Source organism: Chlamydotis macqueenii, chromosome 7, assembly GCF_036417535.1.
Source record: "Chlamydotis macqueenii isolate bChlMac1 chromosome 7, bChlMac1.mat, whole genome shotgun sequence".
Classification (NCBI taxonomy): domain Eukaryota; kingdom Metazoa; phylum Chordata; class Aves; order Otidiformes; family Otididae; genus Chlamydotis; species Chlamydotis macqueenii.
The window spans coordinates 26,620,552-26,645,245 of record NC_141562.1 but is presented as its reverse complement, the minus strand read 5'-3'; the positions used below and the strand labels follow the sequence as shown (position 1 = coordinate 26,645,245).

The following is a 24,694-nucleotide window of genomic DNA, read 5'->3' as shown; positions in this document are numbered from 1 at the left end:
GTTGACTCCAGTTGGAGAGGGAAAAGATGCAGGAGATGATGACGTGTCTGAGCTCTTGTCCCATGACAGCTGGGTGCTGCCAGAATTTTGTCGTGAGCCATAACCTACCTGAAAAGTGATATCTGATCTGAAAACCAAGGATAGCCAGGCTCAGAGCAGTCACTGGTGTTAAAACTGGCCCTCACCCTGCTGTGGATCTGCTGATCCAAAGCGATTAACAGATGGAGAGACAAGGAGGTGTGGAGCAATGTGTCAAAGAAAAGAGCCTGAAATTGAGCAGAAACCAGCACCAGATGAGCCCTGGTGGGACTCAATGGGCAGAGAGCGAAGGTCAGTGCCCTCGACACACGACAGGGACGCAGGGGCTATGGCCAGGGACTGAGATAAAGCGCGTCTACCACCTATCAATCAAAGCATAGTAGGAGTCGGCCACACATAGTTAAAAGACTTATGTATCACAGCAGGGAAAATGTAATCTACTGCCAGGAGGAGGGATGCACGTTTGTCACCAGTTGTCCAACAGCTGAAAACGTGGTGGCAGACACAGCCGTAGTGCTCAGGCAGAAATAGCAATCGTGCCCCAGCCTTGTCAGGCAGCAGCATGTCATGTGCTGTGCTCAGTCCTTGCTCCTTGGGGACCTCAGAGCCCGACTTGTGCCTCAGCTCTCCGTTTTCTGCGTGCCTCTCCTGTGCTTTGCTCCAAGGGACATTTGTATGAAAATAGGATTACTGTCCTATTTTAAGGGCTGCACAGCTTTCACCTGACTCCCTGTCCTTCGTTTTGCAATCATTTGCAAGCCATGCTGAAGTATTGGCCAGACAACAGGAAATGAGCCGTGAGGAGCAGATGGACCATAATGAAATGAAGCTCTAAATCTTTGTGCAAATGTTCTTAGTAATATGGAGGAGGGGGAAGCCCCACTCAATGAAGATTGGGTGTAAATTCAACCCTAAGCAGCCTGCTTTTGTCAAGGCATCATCTGCTCTTTAGCATCTTGCAGAAGGAAGGGAAGATGAGCATCACTGTGTCTCTGGGTAGACTTGACATGACTGCACAGTGGGTCCAGGGAGAGGGTGCAGATGTGGGTCCTGATAGGGAAGGATGTACCATATGTTGCAATAGAAGTTGCTCAGTAAACTAGGTGGCTTAACTACTACTGATACCTCCATTTAATCTCATTGGTCTATAGTCTTCTCCCAGTCACATATTGTAAGGCAAACTCAGTTAAACCACTTCACAGCTAGAGCAGATCAGAAAATCCATCTGGATTGGCAAACTGATGTGTAAAATGCTGTATAAAAGAAAGATGCATCTGGCCTTGAATTATATATTCTGCAAAAAAAAACAGAAGGGAAAGGAGCTCAGTTCTGGTCCTGCACTTGAGTCACAACAACCCCATGCAACGCTACAGGCTTGGGGAAGAGTGGCTGGAAACCTGCGCGGCAGAAAGGGACCTGGGGTTGCTGGTTGACAGTCGGCTGAACATGAGCCAGCAGTGTGCCCAGGTGGCCAAGAAGGCCAACAGCATCCTGGCTTGTATCAGGAACAGTGTGACCAGCAGGCCAGGGAAGTGATCATCTCACTGTACTTGACACTGGTGAGGCTGCACCTCAAATACTGTGTGCAGTTTTGGGCTCCTCAGTACAAGAAGGACGTTGAGTTGCTGGAGCATGTCCAGAGAAGGGCAACAAAGCTGATCAAGGGTCTGGAGTACAAGTCTTATGAGGAGCAGCTGAGGAAACTGAGGTTGTTTAGTCTGGAGAAGAGGAGGCTGAGGGGAGACCTTATAGCACTCTACAGCTAGCTGAAAGGAGGTTGTAGGGAGGCAGGTATTGGTCTCTTTTCCCAAGTAACAAGCAATAGGACAAGAGGAAATGCCCTCAAGCTGTGTCAGGGGAGGTTTAGCTTGGATATTAGGAAACATTTCTTCACCGCGAGGGTTGTCAAGCATTAGAGCAGGCTGTCCAGGGAAGTGGTGGAGGTATTTAAAAGATGTGTAGATGCGGTGCTTAGGGATATGGTTTAGTGGTGGACTTGGCAGAGTTAGGCTAGTGGTTGGACTTGATGATCTTAAAGGTCCTTTTCAACCAAAATGATTGTATGAGTCTATGAATATCGAAAGTTGTTCTTGCAAGCTTGTGGGCCTTGGAAAGACCATGTGTGCTGGTACCCAACTTATCACAGTCTAATATTTACATGTGAATGCACCCTGTACCTGTGTCTCTCTCTCTTTTGGAGGGAAAAGTGTCAGATGTAAAGGGTGAAACTCAATTTGCCTAAGCCCAAGATATGGTTGCAGTTCACCCTAAGGGCTGGAATGAGTGCTGCTGCTACTCTGCAGCATCCGAGGAGGAATTTCAACCATGCCTGTGCAAAGACAGATGGAAGAGTCCCAGCAAAACCTCGTTTCTCTGTCAAGTTATTTTCAGTAACTGCAGCAGTTCCTTTCACATCACACAAGGCTGCCTATGCACAGAGGCCTGTGCAGCCTCTTCAAGTGTAGCGTGGGCTGACAGCGTGAAGGAGTCCGAGTGTTGCAGGATTCTCTGCGAAATTAAGCCTTTTCTGTACCAAATGAAGTGACTGAAAAGTGTAGGTGCTGCTGAAATCCCACCTGCGTGTCCTGATCCATGACGAGCATCGCCAGCCCAAGTCTGTGCTGCAGTGTGTGAGTACAGTTTGCTACCACACCTCTGAGCTCCTGCCATCGCATCCCCGGAGCATCCTACCTATGGACATTCTGGCGTTATTTCCCCAGATTATGTGGCTAATAATTTTAAGCAATGGGGAACTCTGAAAAAAATAGCAAAGTTTATTGAATGAAGGAGATACTAAATATGCTGAGAAAAGTATTTGTTACTGCTCACATACTTTGCTCAATGTTAAATGTGAACAGATCGCAGCAGGTGTGAAGGGATGTGACACAGGCTTGGAAACCCTGGAGTGAGCCGAGGGAAGGCCTGTGAGAAGAAGAGAAAAATGCAGCATGATGATGAAATGCAAATATTTCTGTGACTGTGTTTAAGTGCAGGATCATGGGCCATCCAGCTGTCCATTGGCCGCTTTCAGACAGAAGACAACACAAGGCAATGAATGATCTCACCCTGCCTCTCTTAAATCGACAAATCTCCCCCACAGTTGCTTAAATATCAGCTTTTCTAAGGTTATTCTTCACCAGCTGTTTGGCAAAGCCTGATGTGGGCTGAACATTTTCTTCTCTTCTCTTGCCGCTTCCTCATAACGCAGGAAACCACTCGGCTGGTTCAGAGGGCCACGGATAGGAGGTAGGACAGCCCGGACATATTTCAGAGGTTTGAAAGTGTGTCGGCAGAAAAACCCTCAGCGTGAGGCCAGCTTTGGGAGGATAGTGCTGACGTACGGCTTGCGGGGATCAAAGCCCATGAGAAGCTCAAACAGGGCTGTCTTTGAAACGCTGGATCCTGCAGATATAATGTGGTGGTTTTATCTGACCTGTGAACATCTCTGACAAGGCATCAGGCCATTAGTCTTATGCTTGTTATTGTAACATTTGCTGGAATGAAACACTGGCATTTTTAAATCACAGCTATCAAAGCGTATCGTAAATTGTAAGCAGTTTCTTTTCCTTTGTTTGAGTATATCCCCATGCCAAATCATTCGGTGCTCGTATCTTCTAAATTGGGCATGACATTACCAGTGAAAAGCTGTGACTGAGCATAAAATAATTATTTTTTTAAAAAACAGAGCTGCAAAAAGAATGTATTTCCTAACAAAATTAGTAGAAAGTGACCCCTACCTCGTAAAACAGTTTTGCTTCCAGCCTCTGATAATAACTGTGTGTTCAAGTCCTGAAGTGCTAAAAAGTCTGCTTTATAAAGTGGAATTTAAAAGACTGTTGCTCAAAAGTGTGTGTGTATATATATATATATATATACACACACAGACACACACACTGTGCAGTTACTCCCACCCACAACCTGATTTTCTTGCTTCTAAGAGCTGTGACACATTTTTAAGAGGAGCGGTATATTTTTAAACTCACGCTATGGCATGAGATGAAGGTCGGCCCAACTTAGTCTGAGTCTTTGAGGGACCAAGAAATTAAATCCCAGCCTCCACTTTTCCTTTGTGACTTTGGGTCAGGAGCTCTTTGCTCAGCTTTCTTCTTGTGAAATGCTGTGGCATCTTGTCCCTGCTTCTGAGGAGAGAGATCCACCTGAGTTTCTGGGTGCTCAGCTGTGAGGATAACACGGACGCGGTTGCATTAGCGACTGGATACTCTGAGGTCTTTCAAGCAGGGTCTGTTCCCAGCCTGAACTGCAGTTTTCCTCCTGAGATGTTCCCAGCTTTAAGCATTGGGCAAAACTGCACCTGGAGACACAGAGACTGGCTTTTTTCAGAGCTGGTGGTGAGGCTTGGCCCCAGGGCGTGTGCATGGTATGGCCCATCTCTGCGCACATATGCTCTGGGAGGTTGGCTGCTTTCACAGCTTCCTCACCTGCCCATTGAAGACCCTTGAGGCAGGTGAAGGAGGGATCAGGGACAGGGTATAATGTTTGCATTCTGGACTGTTTCTCTGCTGGTTAGAGCAATTCTGGGGCCTGTTGGGCATGAGGTGGTCTGCAGACTCTGGGGGAGCAGAGGCAGAGAGGTGGCCAAAAATCAGTGACCTTCCTTCTCATCACCATCCCAGATCTGTTTTGGTACACACAGGGCTCTAAGATTTTAATGACATCATTGTTTAAAAAATGTTTCTTCTTGGGTAAAACCAGGGCACTTTCCCTTTTCTGTCTCTTTACTGAAAAAAAAAAAGGATCTTGATATCTTTATCACAGCAGATAAATGAAGCAAGTTACTCCTTACCACAAAACCTTGCATACTTCAGCATAAAACAAAGACACATAAATAACCAGCATAGGGGATGTGCCTGGCCTTTAATGTGCATGGAGTTCACTCTTCCAGACCCTTGGTTTCTTCTGGACGGTGATTTAGAAGGGAAAGCTTTTATCTAATCATGAGGTAGGCCTCTGCACAGCTCCCCAGGCACCGCTGATGGATGGGATGCACAGCAGAGCTGAGAGCTGAGTTTCTGGTGTTGCACATGCTTTTGCTAGGTAAGTCAGAGCTGGGTTTTGTGCAGGGCCCGGGATGTTCGTGTAGTGGTCAGAGTGATTTTGCATTATGGTGAGGTGTGTGCTACAGGGAGGGGGAGGGAAGCAATCAGCCACTGACAGGTCCAGGCCAGAAGCGACGAGGCGAGGACTGGTGGGTCGCTGGTGCTGGAGAGGCAGAGGATGCAAAACAAAAGGGCCCCATTCCAGGAATTAGCTTTGGTCCCAGAGGATGGCTGGGGAAGAAATCATTAATAAGTAGGTTACTGGCAGCAGGACACTTTGTTTCATGTTCATATTCATAATTCCTACTGCTGCATCTCATGGCTGGTATGCCCAGATCCTAGTTTTGAATCTTACCATATTTTACAGTGATAAGAAATTATTCAAAATAGCACTGAATTCAGACTCAGTACTGGGAGGTAAGAGCAATACAGACCTTTGCATTTCACATTTACAGTTGTTTTTATGCAGGATGATTGTGGTATAGTATGATATCCAGCGTATCTGCTTGGCTTGACACTGCAGGACACACAAACCTCCCCAGGACCTCAGGGATGCTCTTGTCATCCTATGGTAGATGCAGCTCCGCGAGGAGGAGCTCACTGCCAGGCACAGCACTGCCCCTGATAGGAAATGCAATATTTCTGCTGAGAGTGTGGTTTCTTATCATCCAGCTTCTGGCATTTCAGATTAAAAAAGGACAAAATAGTGCACAAAAGCTGGTTGCAGGGTACGACATTTACAGAACTTAGTTGATATTCTGAGCTTGTGAATTACTGAGTGAGTGAGATCAACAGCCTAAAAGGAGGGGGTGTAATTTCTGACAATCAATGACATTTTCCCTTCGCCCACATCTGATATCTATATATCAGATAATGTGAACAGTTAGAGCAGTAATAAGCTGCCAATGGCCATTTAGCTTCAAAAACATAGAGATCCTTCCTGTTGCAGGCCAGAAATACCCCGCGAATCAGTGTTCATTTTGAAGGAACAAGTAATTTATCTTTTAGCTGAATTAAAAGGTCTTCTATAACCAACTAAACGGATGGAAATAATTAAATTCATCTATTATGTCTCTTAACTTTTATGAACCTAGAACATGGGAAAAGATATTGGAAATACCACACGCACACACCCTTTGGAGATGTATGAGGTGAATTAAAAGTTAATGTCTGGATTGAGAATTGGACAGGAGTTACATAAAAGGAACAAGACAAAATTTACTGTTTTCTGCGTGAGTAGGTCTGAACAACATCCAAATTTGTATCTGAACTGGGCTGTAAAATTTTGGGTCTATTCAGACATTGCACTGTTTCATGCTGTATGATAGTGCTCAATGTGCCTTGATGCCTTTTACGTTCTGCATATGTTTTAAATGCATATAAAAAAGATGATATTTTCTTTATTTTCCAGAGGTATTTAATATTTAATGATGGTGACCTTAAAAAGTCAGTTGACATGATTTGGGATGGTTTTGGGCAAGTAGATAGGCATATATTTGAAGTCAACATGATTTTTTTGTTTTGCCCTTTTGATTGAGTAAGGCTCAAGGAAGTATTAGTATGGATCCATACATGTACTAGCGAAAATACCTTCTGTCTCTGCAAAGTAAGTTTTAAGTTCAGTATTATAATCCATAAGTATGTGATCAAATACTAATCAAGTAAAATTTACTAGAAATTTTGAAGAATCTGTAAAACTCAGGGTATGTCCGTCCATCTCTAGCCTCAGGAATCTTATACTGGTCCAGGCTGAAATAGCTGTGCTATTTTCTTTGTTTCCTTCCCAGAATGAACTGAGTACTGAGATTGAAAGAATCTCTTACAGCATCTCAAGTATAGTGCTTTTTAAAAATTTATTATTTCATACCCCAGTATGAAAAATAGCATCACCATTCACTTATAGAGTGCTCAGTATGTCCTTGTTGAGCAGGTCTGATGCTTCCAAGGGTGGAGTACGCAGGAAAGCTTTGTGATGCTTCTTTGCAAATGCCACATAATTTAGCTCTCCAACCTTTTGAGAGAGAATGGGACCTGTTATCAGAGTTAGGTATTTGAAAGGGGTTATGGTCATTACCTTGAAAATTAACCACAGTGTTTGAAAGGTTTTATCTTTGGGAAGTTGTCTCTACTTTTCTGGCTTAATTGGTGCCTGTCAATGATAACTTGAAGTCATTTAATGAATCCTAACAGTTATATGGGGCAAGACAACCTCAAGACTTCTTTTTTCTTTTATGTTTTAGTGTTAAAATCAGAGAGGATGTTTTAAGACTGCCTGATGCTGGTACGTAATCAGGGAAGACAAGTCTGCTTTCAGTAGTTGCCAATCCAGCAAAATTTACTAGATGCATTTACTAGACATGTTTTGGAGTTTTACAGTTTCTGAAAAAGCTCGGTTCAAAGGACAGTGATTAGAAGAGTTTCCTAGAGTTCTTGAACTTGCAGTAGATCTTACATGCCGTGATTTATGTCTCTGACTGGTAAATTAAAGAACCCAATGACTTGAAAGATCTTTCCATATGCCGCTTTGTAGAAACAGGCAGAAAACAATTCCAAGGTACATAAAATTGCTGTCTTATAGAAAACTACATTACTTTTTAGTATGCTGGAAAGACATTTGATGCTGCAAGACAGTTAACTAAGGACATGCTGCTGAGACTGATTTGGGAAGCAGTCATGTTTTAATCTCACTGTTCTAACTGAAGGAAATGTAATGAGGAAAGGAAAGACTACAGTCACCAGATGAAGAAGTCAGAGTTCATACTATGGGCTTGATCTTGTCTTCCCACATGCATCATAAGTTTTTGCCTCTCCTGGAAAAAATATTTACCATTCTTAGTGCCATATGTACAACAGATGATTTTTAAAAGTCAGGAGAGAGATCTGTCTCTAAAAGGGGATGTAAAACTAGATGGGGCAACAGGGTATTTAGCAGTGCAAAGTAAGTACAGATGCAATAGCCATTTGCTGTCTATGCATGCTGCTGTCTTAATCTTTCAGGTCCCACTGCCCTTGAACATGTAGCAGGAGCAGCAAGACAGAGAGATCCAAGCAGCGTGTTGCTAAAAAGCCAGATGAGTATGCAGAAGTGCTAGACACCATAAGAACAGTACCAGAAAGGAATGCAAAATTGTATTATACCAAGCATTTGGCACACTCCCCTTCATACTGGAAGCTTGGAGGTCTAGCAGGGCCTAGGCCATGACTGGAAATGCCTGTAACTAATTTCTTACTTTGCTAATTTAGAGCCTTTAAAATGTCAAAAATGCCAGTGGCAGCCTGGGAATTCCCTGTGTGAGCCTCCAGCGTGTGGGCTGGTGCCAGCGCTTGCACTGCGCACTGGAACGGGCTGCGGGGAATCCTGGGGAGTGACACTGAGATCCGGCGCCCACCATGGGGTGGGTTTTGAGGCTGGTATGGGGCAAAAGAGTGTGTTCAAGGGAGGCTGTGAGTGCATATCCTCACAGTTTAGGCAGCCAAAAGGAGGAGGGCAGACAGGAGGCTCTTCTGCTTTGCCTTCCTGGTGGGGTCCCTCCAGGATCCAGTTCCTGTGGGCTCCCCAGGGCTCGGTGTCACCAGCCTCTGCAGATTCGTCATGGGGAACCATGCTCACAGGTGGGATGCAGCCAATGAGGGTATGCACGTCGAGGGGGATTGCTTGTGCCGAGGCCTTTCCCGCAAGCAGGAGGGGAGAGCAGGAAGAAGGCAGCCTGGACCACTGTCATTTGGGTCAGTGCTCCTTTCTCAGCTTCCGCTGCCCTGAGATGAAGAGCAAGAAGAAATGGGAGAAAAAAAAAAGTTGGATATTTTTGTTGGTTTTCTGTTACTTGCTTGCCAAAGAGGTGATCTAATAGCAGCCTACAATTTCTTGAAGGGGAGTTACAAGGATGTTGGAATCAAACTCTTGCAGGTAGTAGCAAACAATACAAACAGGAGCATTGGCCACAAACTGGTGTAGGAGATTCAAACTGGGCAACAGAAGAAACTTCACAGAAAATAGTTCTTTATTTCCCTAGTAGTTACCATCATTATTTTTTCTGGTGCATGGAAATGTGGGAGAAGAGTGAATGTGCTGTTAGAGATCCTTTACTCAGGGACTCGTTGATTTTGGGGTGTTTCTTTGCACAGCAACACCATAAGCAAAGCAGCAGCAGTGGCTGTAGCACTTACACCGCTGGCAATACACCTCCTCGCCACAGGCACTTTGCAATGACTCCTGTCCTTCCACTGGCATCTGTCCCCCGTGGTGTGAAGAAACCTGCTGTAACATATGCCCAGGGCTGGTTGGATGCGGTTGGCAGGTCAGGTCAGGCCATCAAAACTTTTGGGTTTGCTGTTTTACCCCTGGCTTACTGCGTGAGCTTGTTTAGTCACCATTTCTACATCCTTCATCTCTAAGCTTGTGATGAGGTGACTCACTCCTATTGAATGCGTACTCGATTTTATTAGATAGTCATCAACATGTTTCATATGCTCTCTATTAAAGAATTGCATGTTTCTTTCCTTGAATATCTTCTGGAAACAGCTTAGGTAAACAGCTTAGACAGGGGAAGCTCAGTACCCTTTACCAAAAAAAATATCCTGTATGTTGTCTCTTGTCAAGTACTGGATGCAGCATATGAGAGAATTGTGAATGATGAAAGATTTACTCCAATTGCTAGTTTCTGCTGCACTGAAGTCAGAGACACTGAAGGCACTGCAGCATTTATAACTGATTTCCTGAACAGTGTAGCAAATTGAGATGAGAGCCCTTTTCTTGTAACTCACATGTGCAGCAGAAATTACTTAGCTAACATAAATCAGGGCTAAATTGCTTTTAAAGGCTCTCAAAACATTTCTGAAAGAGACAGGATGAGGAAACGATTTTGCCAAAGGAGAGTATGTCCCCATGATGAGTCCTATTAAAGCCTGATCAAAGAGCCTTACTGGCTTTTCATTAGAGCCTGGTTATGTATAGTTGAAAATCAGCAGTGTTTTCAACAGAATAGGCCCAGAAATATGCACAGGAGGTAAATTTAAGCAGGAATCTAGACCATCAAAGTATGTGATTAAGGACAATTTAATGTGCTGAGTAATGCAGCATGATTTGGATGTAATTTATCCTAATCCAGTCTGATCTTTTACAGGAGAATATATTATAAGGACACAATTAGGTGAGATCAGGGCCCCATCTGGCCTCCTGTCTCCAACAGTGGCTTACAGCCAATACAAGAAACAAAGCAAATATAGAGCGAGCTTCCCTTGTGTATCCTCTCTGCTTCTGGCATTCAGCAGTTATGGGACTTTTTGGGTCAAAGCATCAAGAGCATGGAGTACAATAGCCACCATTTATCCTTGCTTCATGAATTTATCTCATAGCTTTTTGAACCCATGCCTAGTTTTGGTGATTACAACGTCTACTACCAGTGAGTACCATGATTCAGCTGGTTGCATGCAGAAGATTTTCTCTTAGTTTGATTTAAACTGCTATGCTCCAACTGGTCTTCCTAGTGCAGTAATTCAGTGGCAAAAGCTTTTTTGGACAAGCTATGTCTGGACCTGGGGTTCAGGCTTGGAAATCTGTAACTTGCAAGTTTTCTCCCCTTCCTTCCCTGTCTCCTTTCCCAAGGACTCTCTGTGATGCGAGTATTGGGGGTGACACTCCATGCACGCTCTGGCAGAGGTGGTGGTATCCTCCTTCTCGTGGGCTGGCACAACTTGGAGGGCAGTGGGCAATGTGTCCTTACAGAGGACACATCCAGAGGGGGCATTGCCACCGTGGGATGGAGGAGACAGTGGCCATGCACCATACATGTAGCTCCAGGCAAAGTCAGTCTGAAACAGCAGAAGGAAGGTGTCCCTGGAGAGGGACAGCAAAAGGGCTCTGCCTTTTCTTATATTCACCGTTTGGGCTGCAATTTAGAAACACAGATGGACCATGTGGTTGCCAGTCAGAGGCTGGACCCAAATCTGCTGTGGAAACTAGAATTTGAGGGGCCCACTCTCAAATCAGGAAGGGTTCAAAAAAAATGAAGATTCAAAGCCTGTGCTGCCTTCTTAAGCTCTTAATCAGATTCGTATGATATATATGCAAGCTCATTAGCCCAACTAGTTTGTAAGGTACATTTGAAATTACTGTTTTCATATTCAGTACTTGTAACTATGATTAGGTGCATCTTTTAAACATATATTGTATCTGCGTGTAGATGTGTGTAATAAAATCCCAAAGTGAGGAGCACAACTGGAAAAGCTGCACATGAGAATAATTAATTTTTATTACCTTGTTTTTATCACTCAGCTTTTACGCTATAAAGGCTGTAATAAAGTGACACATGCTTGGTCATTGTAAGACAGAGATAAATTTGGCATCCTCACAAGGGACAAGCAAGGTCAGTTTAGAGGAGGTGAAAAGCTCCTCCACCCAGAGTTCTTGCTAAGGTAAATACATTTTTCTGTCCTGTGGAGACATTTGCCATCTGAAGGAGTAAACAGGGTAAAACAAAACCAGATGAGGATGTGACTCTTAGGCAAGCTCTTGTTTTTATACTTCTTTCCAGGAAAAAAAAAAACTTGCTATAAACATTCGTGATGTCTTTTTCAAGGCCACTGAAGCCTTGCAGTAGAGGATCACATGGCATTAGCTCATTGCCCCAGTGTCCTGCAGCTTCCAGGTTGTGCTGAGCCATCTCTCCCTGGTGCCGGAGAGGCCAGGCTTTGTTGTCAGATCACCCTGCCCTGTATCTCACAGCCTGGTGAAACACTGAATGTGCGATTCCAAAGCCCTGTCTTCCTCCAGGAGGATAATTTCATCATAAACACATATAATTGTGAAAAATTCAAAGGCTAATTCTGCATTTCTTAAGCCCAAGCCAAATATTGAAGTTGTACTCTGGAACCAAGCAACTGACTTCACTGCTGAGTAATCTTGGGATAGAAATCTGTGACATTCCCCAATCATTTAGGCAAAGGGCAGGACGCCTCAAACCCATTTCTTGTCCTTCTACACCCTTTCTACACAAAAAAAAAGAAATGGTGACAGCTGCCCTCACACACTGTGGTTCTGCATGAGGCTGAGATGGTCCATGGGGATGTCGTTTATCTTGGAGCCGTCTGCATCCCCTGCACCTTGGACTTGGTGGCAGAGCTGAAGTTGTACTGCGTGGGGCTAATTTCCAGAATCCTCTGAGTGCAGAGCAGAGGACAGTGGTTTTCCTTGCCGTGCACCTCCCCTTCATGATACAAATCCATGGATTCAGGTTCAGGGAGCATTGCTGGAGAGGAGGCAGTGTCCATCTCTTTCCAACCTTGGCTTTTCTGTGCAAGCTAACGTTACTGGTGTAGGGAAGATCTCTTCTGCACTTACAGATGAGTTTCCAGTGTTGTGCTTGGAGTTTCTCAGGGAGAACTTGGGTTGACTTTTACTTTGTTGGGCTCAAGGGAGCTGTCAGAAATCAGCACTAAATCAGGATCTCCAGCTGGGTCCTGGTGAGCCAAAATGGGCCACCATTGTTATATGATGCAGAGAAAATCACTGCAGCCTAACCAGTACATAAAGCTGTGCTGTTTGCTCTATGCCGGCATTACAGCCACGCTGTGAAGACAACAGAAAGGTGGCGGAAAGGCAAAATTCTCTGTTTTGTATTGTCTCAGTTATCTTAAGGAGCTGGTTGCGCGCTAGTGGCTTACCCTTCTTAGCAGCAAGCAGAGACCACTTCCACCCAGCAAGAAATGCCTGGGTTTGAAGTCAGGTCGCCAGATTTTCTTCTTGCCCCTCAAGTCCCTTTTGCTCACGGCAAGGAATCCTGGAGTCTCGGGACCGCCACAATGGGGCCCTTTCTGACAGGGCTGGAAAGCTCGACCTCTGCTCAGAAAGGGCAGATTCATGTTCGAGAGGGTTCCACAATGCAACAATTTATATCAGGAAATGAGCAGAATATTTTCTAAAAGAAAAAAAATAAAAAGAATGAAAAAAGCCTTCATCTGTTTATTTGGCTCGGGGAAGAGATCAGCTGTACTTTTATGATTTCAGAGGATAGAGTGCTAGAGGGGGAAAACGTATAGCTGTATGCATCCATATGTTTGAGTTTGTCTTTCTGATGCATAACGTATAAAGTTAATGCTGCTTAGTTAAGTGTCGTATGGGTCTCAGAGCTCAGTGAGAATGAGCATGGTTAAACTTTTGTGCTTTGAGTACCATGAATGTGCATGTCCATATAGCTCCAGTGTGTTGTGCAGTATTAAGGTGTTTGGGTGCTGCTCCAGCCATAGGCCTTGGTGACAGGCAGGCACCTAGTGACAGTTCTCTGTCACGCTTGATTTGGTGCCTTGTCTCAAATAGAAAATGTCAGTCTGGCTGTTCAGGAAAATCAGTTAGGAGAGTTTCAAGATGCAAATATATTCACAAGGATCAGATTTCTGTATGCCTAAAGAGCAGTAGCAAAGTATTTTTGTATTGGTTTACTTTTAAAACACTGTCACAGAATTTGATAGCAGTGCTAAGAAAAATAGTTTGTGAAGATGTGGTCTTCGTTACTGACTACAAACCATATGAGTGCTGAGAAAGACAGAGTGGACTTTCTTGTTAAAACATTTCTGTGCTTTTAATCTGCCTGGCAAATCATTGGCGATTAAACGATAATCCAAGTTGTTTGTTTGAAATGTCATATATCTCCACCACAGCCTGCCCACAGCACTAGAGATTTTTAGGAATTAGAGCATGGGAACATAAATGCCTACAGTGTATTTAAACATGAATTAGCAAAAGCCAACAAATACGGAACAATTTTAATTTACGTATTAAAATACTCTAGAGGATACAGATTAACCTCCATTACTCAAGGTTCTTCACTGTCTCATCTCCTTTGGACAGCAAAGACTGAGAAACAGACAGAAAGATGATTTACTCTCCCTTTAGCTTGTCTCGTCTGATGAAATGTCTGCTGTGCAGTTCTCCCGGCTGTGCTCCTCTGTGGATCTGACAGCTCCTTCTGCTTTGCAGGCACCGTTTTCTCTCACAGTTGAAACTCACGATTGTCTGAAATCTTTCCTAATGAGTTGAAGCCAAGGTTTGCTTTACTGACAGGCAGAGGCCTCAGGCTAAAAGGTGACGTATCTGAGAAAGGAGGAATCTCACAAAGTTAGCTTGCTTGTGTCTGCTGTCCTGTGGCAAAGGTGAGAAACTTTTAAAAAAGCCTTTGCACTGCAGGTACCATGGGGATGAGGTCCCTCGACTGAATACATCACCTCCAAGGGGAGCTGTGCAGGAGCCAAGTTGCAGCCTGGCAGCCCCTCTGTTGATGCAGTGTTGCTCTGCAAACTCTCCTGGTTCCTGCAGGAGGTTTTTGCTGAGTTGCTGGATCTCCATGGAAGATGCAGGAGAAACTCTCTGGGCCAGATACAAATCAAATTGAATTAGAAGTACGGCTAAAGAGATAGGCACAGTCCATAGCAGATGCACTTAGTCACCTTCAGTCTTCTCCTCCACTTGGAACATTTCTAAGGCTTTATTGAATCCATCTCAGGATACTCCTCATTTGTTAAACAACTTTCCAATTGTGCCACTGCTTGTTTGTGTATGTCTGTATGCATTTAGGTAGAATCACAGAATCATAGAATGGTTAGGGTTGGAAGGGACCTGCAAAGGTCATCTAGTCCAACCCCCCTCCAAGGATCAGGAACATCCCCAACTAGATCAGGTTGCTCAGAGCCTCATCCAGCCTGGCCTTGAACGTTTCCAGGGATGGGGCATCCACCACCTCTCTGGGCAACCTGTTCCAGTGTTCTACAATCCTCATGGTAAAAAAAAATTTCATAATATCAAATCTAAATCTACCTCCCTTTATTTTAAAACCATTACCCCTCGTCCTATCACAACAGGCCCTACTGAACAGCCTTTCCCCATCTTTCTTGTAGGCCCCCTTGAGGTACTGGAAGACTGCTATAAGGTCTCCCCAGTAGATGAAAACATGCACACATGAATGTTTATTAACTCTCACTGAATACAGCAGCAAAGTCAGTCCCTAAGGAAAGGATGTACCATGAAACTTTTCCATAACATCATTAATATAACCTTTGTAATTAAATTAGATTGCAAGTTACATATATATTCAATGACATAAGATATTTTTATCTTTCACAAATTTCCAGACTGACTGTGGATAGCTTAATGTGATAATAGGGCAATCAGCTCTATAGTAACGCTCGTGGTCTTCCTTTCACATTCATTGCTAGATTTCAAATGAGTAATGTTATTCTGGTGTAATGCTGATGAGGAAGGAGATCCAGCCTCTCTCCTTTGTCATTAAAGAAGAGTGTGTCCAGCTTGTGTGACGTGCTTGGCACCAGTGATATTTTAATATTGATAGCAGCAGGAAATACTTTCCTTGCCAGTAATGAGGTTCAGTGTCAGCTAAAGGTGGTGCCCCACAGGAAGACTTTAGAGAAAATTGCTATATTCTAATACAAAAAAAAAGCTAGAAATACATGATTTTTGTGAAAGACATTTGTTCAATTTGGAGTGATCCTGGCTAATGAAGAAGAAACCTGCCAGAGCTATTTTTAGTTCCACTCAGTGGTTTCACTGCTGTTCTTGTAGCTATGGCTGTAAAGGAAATTAAGATAGTGGTGTCTGTTCTCATACAGAAATGGAAGAAGAATGGAAATTGGGGTATGTGTATATAAAGATAAAAAGATATAAAGAGGAAGAGTTGAAGCTTCTCTGTGTAGCTGCAGATGTGACATTCATTGCACCTTTTTTTTGGGGAGGGTTTTTCTTCTGCAAGGCCAGGTTTGGCAGTTTGTCTGATTAGGGGCTAGCTGTGTGCCAGGTGCAGTCTGTATTGCAGAAGAAGATCACAGTTTCTACTTGGAAGTTGTTACAGTCAAGAGAAGCCATTAAATAATTTCCTTTATTGTTTTGGAGATATAATCCAATACTTCAGCCTCACACTAATGCTCCTCTGAAGACAGTGAGGCTGAGAAGTATTCACCTTATACATCATTACATCAGAGAGGGAAGAGACATCAATGAATCACATGCAGAATAATAGGCTATAACGAATAAACATGGAGTCAGGCAGGGCTCCTTGCTGCTGCTATTGCAAGGCAGCAGGACGGGCTTTCTTCATGGGCAGAAAAGAGAACAGTAGGTATACAAAGAGCACTTTACATAGCCAGAGAGATTATTTGCTTTACCTTCTTTGCTTTCTGTTTCATCAGTGATTTTTTTTTCTCCTATCTTTGCTGGGAGGAACAAGTTTTGGCTTTCAGAGTTTCACTGGGGAGATGAGGATTTTATTTCAAGCTCCATTTGATTTGGTACTGCTTTGTCCTGATTTTGTGAGTGAAATGTGAGCGTACAAAAAAGTGACAAGACAGGGAGACATGGGGTACATGGACTTCAGGAACTCCAAAATCAGAACCCGATAAAACTTGACTTCAGACCTTACAGAAATACTAAATGAAGAGATGACAACATGCCCAGTAGGTTGATTGTTTGCTTTTTTTTTTTTTGGTTGAGCAAGCCTCATGAGTTGGGAGTGGTGGTGATTCAAATAAATATTTTGTAATGATCATTTAATTTCTTCTGTAAGACTGATCTTGTTCGTAAGACTAAGACTAGAAGTTGTAGATTCAATTGCCTTCAAGAGTGTGAATACACTCTGGATCCTCTGATGATGCATATTACCCTCCTGATCTCAAAGGGACATCACTGAGAGCTACTTGCTGCTTCATCCTCTTGTAGCTGAGCCTAAATTGCTCAGCTGTCCACTTTGCAGTGACAGTAAGGAGCTTTTTCCCTCTTCAAACTAACCTAAAGGTTTGTTTTCACCATGCACAAGCCATGAGAGAAGCAATGATGGAGTTTGGTGGACCAGAGCTCTTGGCCCACAGGAACAGTTACTGCTTCTGTTGGCACCATGTTTGCCATTGACCAGAAATGTGGCTTGCCACATCATGGCAAGGACAGTGCTCTGTGCTTGCCTTAGTGGTGTGATGTGGAACATGTCTGCGCACTGCAGGGCTTGTGTGAGGAAACTTAAGGGCTAGTACATTTCCATAAATGATATGCTTTTGCTGTGGAAGAAATGCCAGCCAGATGAGGAACAAAACAGAAAAAAAAAAAAGTTAAAAAATTCTCTATGGAGTAATATATCTTTTTATATCATGATCTGCACGTAGAAAGAAAAAAGTTTCAAAATTTTGCTTTTTAAAAAAATTTCTATCTTCTTTAAATTGTATGGATGACTCATGCTTTAGAATTAAAAGAACAAGCCTCACTTAAAACCTTACTGCAGTCCCTCACACAAGCCCTAAAACCAGCTAGAGATGGGACCAAAAGATATGGGAGAGTGTCCAGGATGGAGGTTTCAATTCTGAGACTTTTGTGGCATTTGCCACCATTGCACAGTGAGAGCGCAGCTAAATCATCTTCTACTGTACTTCCCAAACTTGGGTACCACTTTGGCCTGATCTGGTGGGCAAAGACATTCAGCAACATCTTTATCCATTTTGGGTTGTTTATTAGCCATACAATCCATCAATACCCCATTTCTAATTGTGTAAATTGGGTGATTTTTTTTTTTTAAAGTGGCAAAAAGGAGTTGAGTTTTCTTTTGCAACTTTAGTCAGGCTGAAGGCTGTACCATCTAATGTCACTTGTCTTCACCCTTTTGTGTGTGCTCTGTTCACCTGTGATCTCTCTTAGGATGCTTGTGGAGTGTCCCCAGCATGGCTGGCAGGCAGGAGAGTGCCCTGGAAATGTGTTCTGAGGGCCTTCTGGCCAAGACTGGAAGGAGGTTGTGTTTCTCTTCTAGGAGTTGTGCATAGCTACACCATCCTCTCAAGGTCCTCATGGGTGTTAACATTTGCAAGAGCTGGGTGCAGCCTTTTTGTGCAACAAAAAGAGAGGTGGGGACGCAATGTGCCACTGAGAGAAGTCCCAGCTGAACCCAGCTGTAGGGCTGAGAAGGTCCAGGAGCTTTGGTGTAGAAAGCAAAGGGCAGAAGGGATTGAAGTGGTCATCAAGCCCATGCATGATGGATATATTACATTAAAGCAAATTACATGTGTGAATCTCAGCAGAGTTTTACCTTCTCACCATTTAGTGCTGTCAGAAGAGTGGCAGTTCAGGGCAGGACCAAGTACAGGCTTTCACATGCCAAGAGAGCTGCATTGACAGCAACCGCAGAGCTCCAGGCTGGCGTGGGAGCGGAGCCGGGACAGAGGACTGCATTTCAGGGTTTGCGCGTTCCCTGGCTCATTCTGAGGGGTCTCTGTTTCAGGCACCATATAGCAGGCATTATATTTGCATATGATATCACTTCTGTAGAAGAAGCAGCCTATTCATGAGCAGGAGCATCCTCACATCAAATACAACTGCAGACATGGCTGACAAAACAACCATTTAATTGAAAAGAAATTACACTGGAAAATTCAAAGAGGGTGCAAAAAACTCCCAAGTAGTTATCACTCATCGGAAGCAAATCCTAGACATGTAAGGCATGGGATGCATGCAAAAGCTGGGAGAAACAGAATTTATTGGTAGACATACCTCTGCCCTCAAGACACGTGTCATTTCTTCAGATGATCCCCCAAACTCTCTTGAAATTAAATACATTGTCCGGGACAATCCTTCTCTGATTCCTCTGGAGTACACAGCATGCTGCAGGGACAAAACCCCCACTCCTGACAGCCTGACTCCCCCAAATTTAGAGGCTGCTGCCTGCCCCTCTGGTGGGATTCCTGCAAACACAACCTGCCTCTGCAGCGGGTTCATCGGGTGATTTTCCCAAAATTAACGCTGGCGGGTGCAGCGTGTGACCGTGCTGCGGGCGCTGTGCCCGCACAGCGATGCTGTCTTTGCCAGCCCTGTGCAGACCATCTCAGAGCTGGGGCTGAGGGGTTCCGCAGAGCGCCGGGAGGAAGCACAGCTGCAGCGAAGTATTTCTGCCCTTGGTTCTGCTTATCCCGAATCAGTTCTCGCAGCTCTCTTCCGTAATTTCTTTCCACTTCTGTAGCAGCTGTCTGAGCTTTCAGCTGTTCTACCACGAGTAAAGGTGCCAGCACCCTTTAAATCACTGCAGAAAAGTAAGGGTGCATTCCCCACCCTGGAAGAAAGAAGCCTGGGCTTTGTAGAAGTTCGGGGTGTGTTGTTTTGTTTTTTTTTTTTTTCCTTGCAGAAGACAAGTGGTTGTCAGAGATAACTAGGAGGGGTCTGGAGGTTATTCGCAAATTAATTAGTCTCTGAAGGGAGAGGACTGCGAGCAATGCCAGATGAGCCTGTAGCAGCCGCACCCCTGCAGCAAACAGTTAATGTTCCCTTTCCTCCCCGGGGAACGCCAGGGGTTAATTCGGTAGCTGTGCATTTAATAGCTCAATTTAAAGGGGAAAAACTGACACCCTTCTCCCCTGCCTGGCGGGCGGGGGGTGGTTTGCTCTGGCTGGTTGATCACATGCTGCCCCAGCCCCCGGTGCTGCCGGAGCGCCAGCTGCCGCTGCTGAGGAGCCCGGGGCTGGGTCCCGGGTCCCGGTCCCTGTCCCGGTGCTGCCCGTGCCGGGCGGCCCCCAGCGCCTCTTTAAAGGAGGGAGCGCGCAGGATGAGCCCCTGAGCACATGGGTGGAAATTTGGGAGGCGCCCCTTCTCTTACCACCGTTTGCAGCTCTAACCATGTCTATTTGTTGTTGTCTTTTTTTTAGGGACTATGGATCTTCAAAGAGGAAATCAGGTAAGGTACCTGGCTTTCTATATACTGCATGCTTATAGAGAGCATCTTCTCCCCCTTCCTTTTTAAACCCTCCCTTTATCTTGTGTTGCATGAAATTGTGTAGCTGTATTGCTGAAGGTTGCTAGAGACAGGCATCAATTTCTTTCCTTTGCACTGCAGAGGAGAAGAAACTCACATTATACAGTATTGCAGTTAAAATGACTGCTCCTCTCTGACTGTATCTATACAGCTCCTTCTCCAGTCTGAGAAGATAATTGTATTAAACTTCTCTCTTTCGTTTTTTTTTCTCAAGTCAGTCTTTACCTGAGCAAACAGTCAAAATGCAGCCTGAGAGCTGGGGTTCTTTTCTGAATGGGGAAGGGAATCCTTTTCTGTTCTGGTATGATGAATTTTTTTTATTATTCTTTTTTGTTTGGTTGGGTTTTTTCCTTCTCTCTTTCTAAAAGGCTCTGGTGAGGCTTCTGATGCAAAACGTTCTCAGTGCCTGTGTCTGTGTTTGGACAACCTCAAAGGCTCTAGCTCAATGTTTTGGTTTTAAGATCCTGGATTCAAATGTCTTACAAAACCCTGATTTGAAACTATATAAATCCAATTTTTCCCCTCCCCTTTGTAATTCTTAGTGATTTTTACAGATGTGTTTTCAATAGGGACATGTAATTACGGGCCTCTGAGTTTGGCTGCTCTGAGCTGGATGTGTCAGGGCTTTTTCTCTCTTGGTTTTTTGTTTTGTTTTGTTTTTTCTGTAAGCAGCATTGAGCACCTGCAACTCTCATTGACTTTGTTTGGAATCTTGGGTTCTCCAAATTGCATTCAGGGCATCCAAAGAGAGGCCTTTCAAACCAATAGCAGCAGCTCCTGGAAAACTCTGGCCTGTGTGCAGGGGAGGAGAGGATTTTTTTTGGTCTTGCTTTTTAAGACGATGAAGAAACACTGCAATGTCTTAGTCTCTGGGAAGGAGGGGAAGATTAATGCAATATACTGAACTCCCATGAATGTCACTGCCTAGATTGATTTGTCAGTTAATTATGGGAGCTTTTATGCTACAGTCCTGTAATAAGCTAAGTGATGCACTAAAACGGAACTGTTGCTTGACCCTGCTGTCCTGTGCATTAAATGGCTGTTGCCTTTGCAGACCAGTACTGGTAGTACTCTTTCTCTGAATTTCCCTGAGGTGAGTGGTGGTAATGAAGAGGCAAGCATGGTGCACAGTGCTGACCTGACATGATAAACTAGGGCGCACTTCATCTTCCTAATCTCCTTCAAAGCTTCTGTCTGAATTGCAATTAAAAAATGGGTCCTTTTAGAGATGCAGTTGCACTTCTAGGACCTCTTATTGTTAAGGAAAGTGTTTATGCATAATACACAGTGAATTAGATTGGTGGCAGAAATTTCTCCAGAGGGGCAGACCATAAAGGTACAGAGACTCAGTAGGAGGCAGAGCTGAGTGCAGGAGCTCCTGGCTCAGAGTGCCACATCCCAAGCACTGGGGGCTTTTTCAGGCAATGTAAAGACCTTTGAAAAATGTTGCTGAAGTCTCTGGGGCAGCCTGATTTAGCATTGACCTAGAACAGCATTAGTAAACTAAGAGAGCTTTGGGCTCGTTGCACCAGTTGACATAGGAGTTGCGAGAATATTGCAATTGATGTGAGGAATTACTTTGGGAGCGTGAGAAGGTGCTCCTCCTCCATTCCTGCAGTTCTAGGGGGAAGTTGAAGCTAATCTGCCGTGACACTGGGGGAAAAGAGATTAAGTTGAGTCAGTGTAGTGGAGATGCCAGTTGTGGATGCTGCTCTGCTGGGCTCTTTGTTGGCCTTCTGTCCTGAGCATCCCAAGTGACATGCTCATCCATTCCTGTGAGGGATGGATGCTCAGCTCGAGCTCCCTCCCTTGACTGTCCCACCTCCACGTGCTGCTGGGTCTCCTTTTGGGACTGTGCTTGGCTGCTCACACAATTAGAGCTTAGAAACAGTGGGATTTAGGGATGCTCTTTCTCCACTTACCCTGTACTAAGAGGAATGTGGAGCAGTTTTCTGACCAAAGTGAGCTGCATAAAGGGACTCTGTTCTCGGACATCTTCTTGCCTGACTTTTTTTAGACCAGCGAGGGAATGCTTCATTCTGCTAGGAGCTGGATATTGTGGGAGTACGTGCACAATGAACGAAGGAATATGCCAAGGGAGTTGGTAGTTACAGCCTCTAACAAAGACCAGCTTTATGACACTTGAACAAGTGATATGGTAAATAAGCACAGATTTTCAGGGTGTGCTGAGACTCTTTTAAGATAACAAATCGCTTTGAAATGTAGTTTCATCCATTGGGGCAGACACTACTCTGTCTTTAACCAAGAGATAAATAGGTGCTTTAAATGCAAGCACCTCCCTACAAATCAAACCTGTGAACACATCTTCTATCTTGACCAAAGATGTGCTGGGAGGAGGCTTTTTGGGAGAGCATGGCTCTCCCGCACTGTCCGGCAGGAATCCCACAGCTGCCATGGCTCAGGCATGTGCAGGCATGACACATGCGTGGCTGATCGCAGAAACATTTGGGGAATGCCTCTGACAGCCAATGTCACCTCTACCCTGACCTCTGCCTTGCCAGAGTGTGTGTCTAGCTAGTCCTGTGCTTGCCCCTTTGAGCAGGGAGAAATTGGATAAGTTCAGAGTTTAATAGGAGTTATGGAAACATTTATCGCTGCAGCTGATACTGGTTGTAAACATTTGAGACCTTCTGAACTAAATGCAATAGCATGGCATGCCCTTAGCTAAACAGAAGGGAGTCTTGCACCGATCTGGGGCATCTCTGCATGCCAGCCCTGAGCCAGGCTTCCTTTTGTGCAAAGCGCTGTGTAAACACACGGCCCTTTGCTTGGCTATGATCTAATAATAAATGCTTTAACCCACAGTCAGCTTAGACCTGGAGCTTCACCGCAGCAGCTGAGGTTCTGCGTAGGCAGGGGTGTTTGCTGTGGCCTGAACTGCCACATGTGCTGTTACCTTGGATTTGTGGGGCTTTACTTGACATGCTGCAGAGCTGCTTCAGAACGCTGCCTTCATATTTCCAGTCAATTGAATTGTTGTGCTATGACCATCTGTTAGTGCCGAAGAGACCTCAGTACAACTGTAAGGACTGGCTACGGGGAGCATATTCTGTAAACTGACAACAAATGGTATTGTCTAGGTCTCTCCAAAGACCCTCTGTAACAAAAAGGGAAGGAATTACTTTTCAGACTCCAATTTGTCAATTGCATTAACCAAGCGAGCAGCGACTCATTTGGCACTCAAAATAAGCATTACTTCTATGCAAGCATCCATTGTGTGGTTTTCTGTCCTCAAATCAAAATAAGGGCAGAATTGCTGCAAGTCTAGTAATGGATATTTGCATGGTACATTACAAACCACAAATTAGGTTAATCCACTCTGCAAACCCTACTGGCTACCATCTGTGCATGGTGAACTAATTAACCCTTGAGACATCTGCTAATCCTGATGTGGCTTGTAAAACCAGTTGGAGTATGGTTCTCCCCAAAGATATCCCCACACACACCCCCTGCCTTGCTGGCTAGAGCAAGTTTCAGACTCCTGGAGTAAGATGATCTTGCCCTTTTCCCTTGCTGAGAATCTTTCTTGGCTGATTTCATGCCAAAGATGTTGTCAGATCCCCAGTCGTGAAGCTGAAGCAAGCATCTGGGACCTGGTGTTTGGTGGCAATAGGGAGTTGGCATGGGCTCCACAGCTTTTCCATGCTGAGTTCTCAGTGCTTCGCAATCACAGAGATCATTCCCCTTGCTAATGATGGGGTCAGAGTGGTAGAAGAGATGCTGCTTCACCTTTGCTTTCAAAGCTAAGGCATGGATCTCTGTCACCTGCCTTGTAGGTGGCTAAGCCCTTGTGCTTACTACTTTCAGTGTGCATTAGCAGGAGCACTGCTGGCCACCCACTTCTGAAATAAAAACAAAAAAAAAAACCCGACTGCTTGCTGACTCCCACTGTTCTGACCGCCCTGCTTGCTGCTGGTGGCACAGCTGGCTTCAAGCTGCTGCTCAGCAGCTTTCTCTGGCACCTTGTGGATATGCAGTAGGATGCTCCATCAGTACTGCAGTGTCTCCTTTCTCTAGTTGATCAGATCCTGCCTGCATCAAGCTGGCTGTACTTTGGCTGAGTCTGCCAGCTGAAGTCTATTTAAATAGCCCCTGTAATTGAGCACTTAGAATATTAACTTAAGAATTTGGTCCAAGCTGCTGTTGCCTCAGAGAGGATGCTGATGAGGCTTGGCTTCCTCAGCAGAGAACTATCCTTCAACCTGGTTCCCACGTCCAGTTTTTGGACTAGTAGAATATGGCAGCACCCCGACAGCACTCTCAGCTTCCTTTCCTTCCTGTAACCTTAAATGAAGGAAGGATGTATCTGCTGGCAAGCAAATGAAAACTTCAGAGTCCATTGGAAGCTACTTCTCAAACTTTTTATAAAACCATCTGTAATGCTCTCTTTTCCCTCAACGGGGAAATTAAGTAGAGTTGAGAGAGCTGCAACAATGACGGAAGTGGGGCCTCCAAGTGAAAAACAAGCAGATCCTTGTAACAACACCAAGGGCCCTCACGGCCGATCACTTTGTGGGATTGCTGCCTTGGGCTTACAGGGGGAGCTGACAGCAAGAGTTGTTTCTTTAGCCTGAATTTTCATTGCTAGGGAAACCCTCTTCCTCGCTGAGGATGTGTGCTCTGTCAGCTTCAGGGAGATGCCTTAATTGCTGTTTCTCTATGTTATCAGGGAGAGGTGGGGGTTTTTTTTCTGCTTCCTTTGTAATTATGAAGGGAAACGGCTTAACTTTTGGCTTTTTCTGTCTTTACAGCTAAGCTATGCTCATCACTTGAGAGCTTAACCTTTCTGGTCCTGCT

At 44.6% G+C, this 24,694-nt stretch overlaps 1 protein-coding gene across 1 annotated transcript in view; it reads left to right on the top strand.

The window, feature by feature from the left end:
* The window catches only part of SH3PXD2A (SH3 and PX domains 2A), a 136,506-nt gene that overhangs the window by 31,187 nt on the left and 80,625 nt on the right, over positions 1 to 24,694 (top strand). Inside the window, exon 2 of the mRNA XM_086752525.1 lies at positions 19,770 to 19,798. The gene's annotated coding sequence lies outside the window, so the exon portion shown is untranslated. The remainder of the gene's footprint in view (positions 1 to 19,769; positions 19,799 to 24,694) is intronic.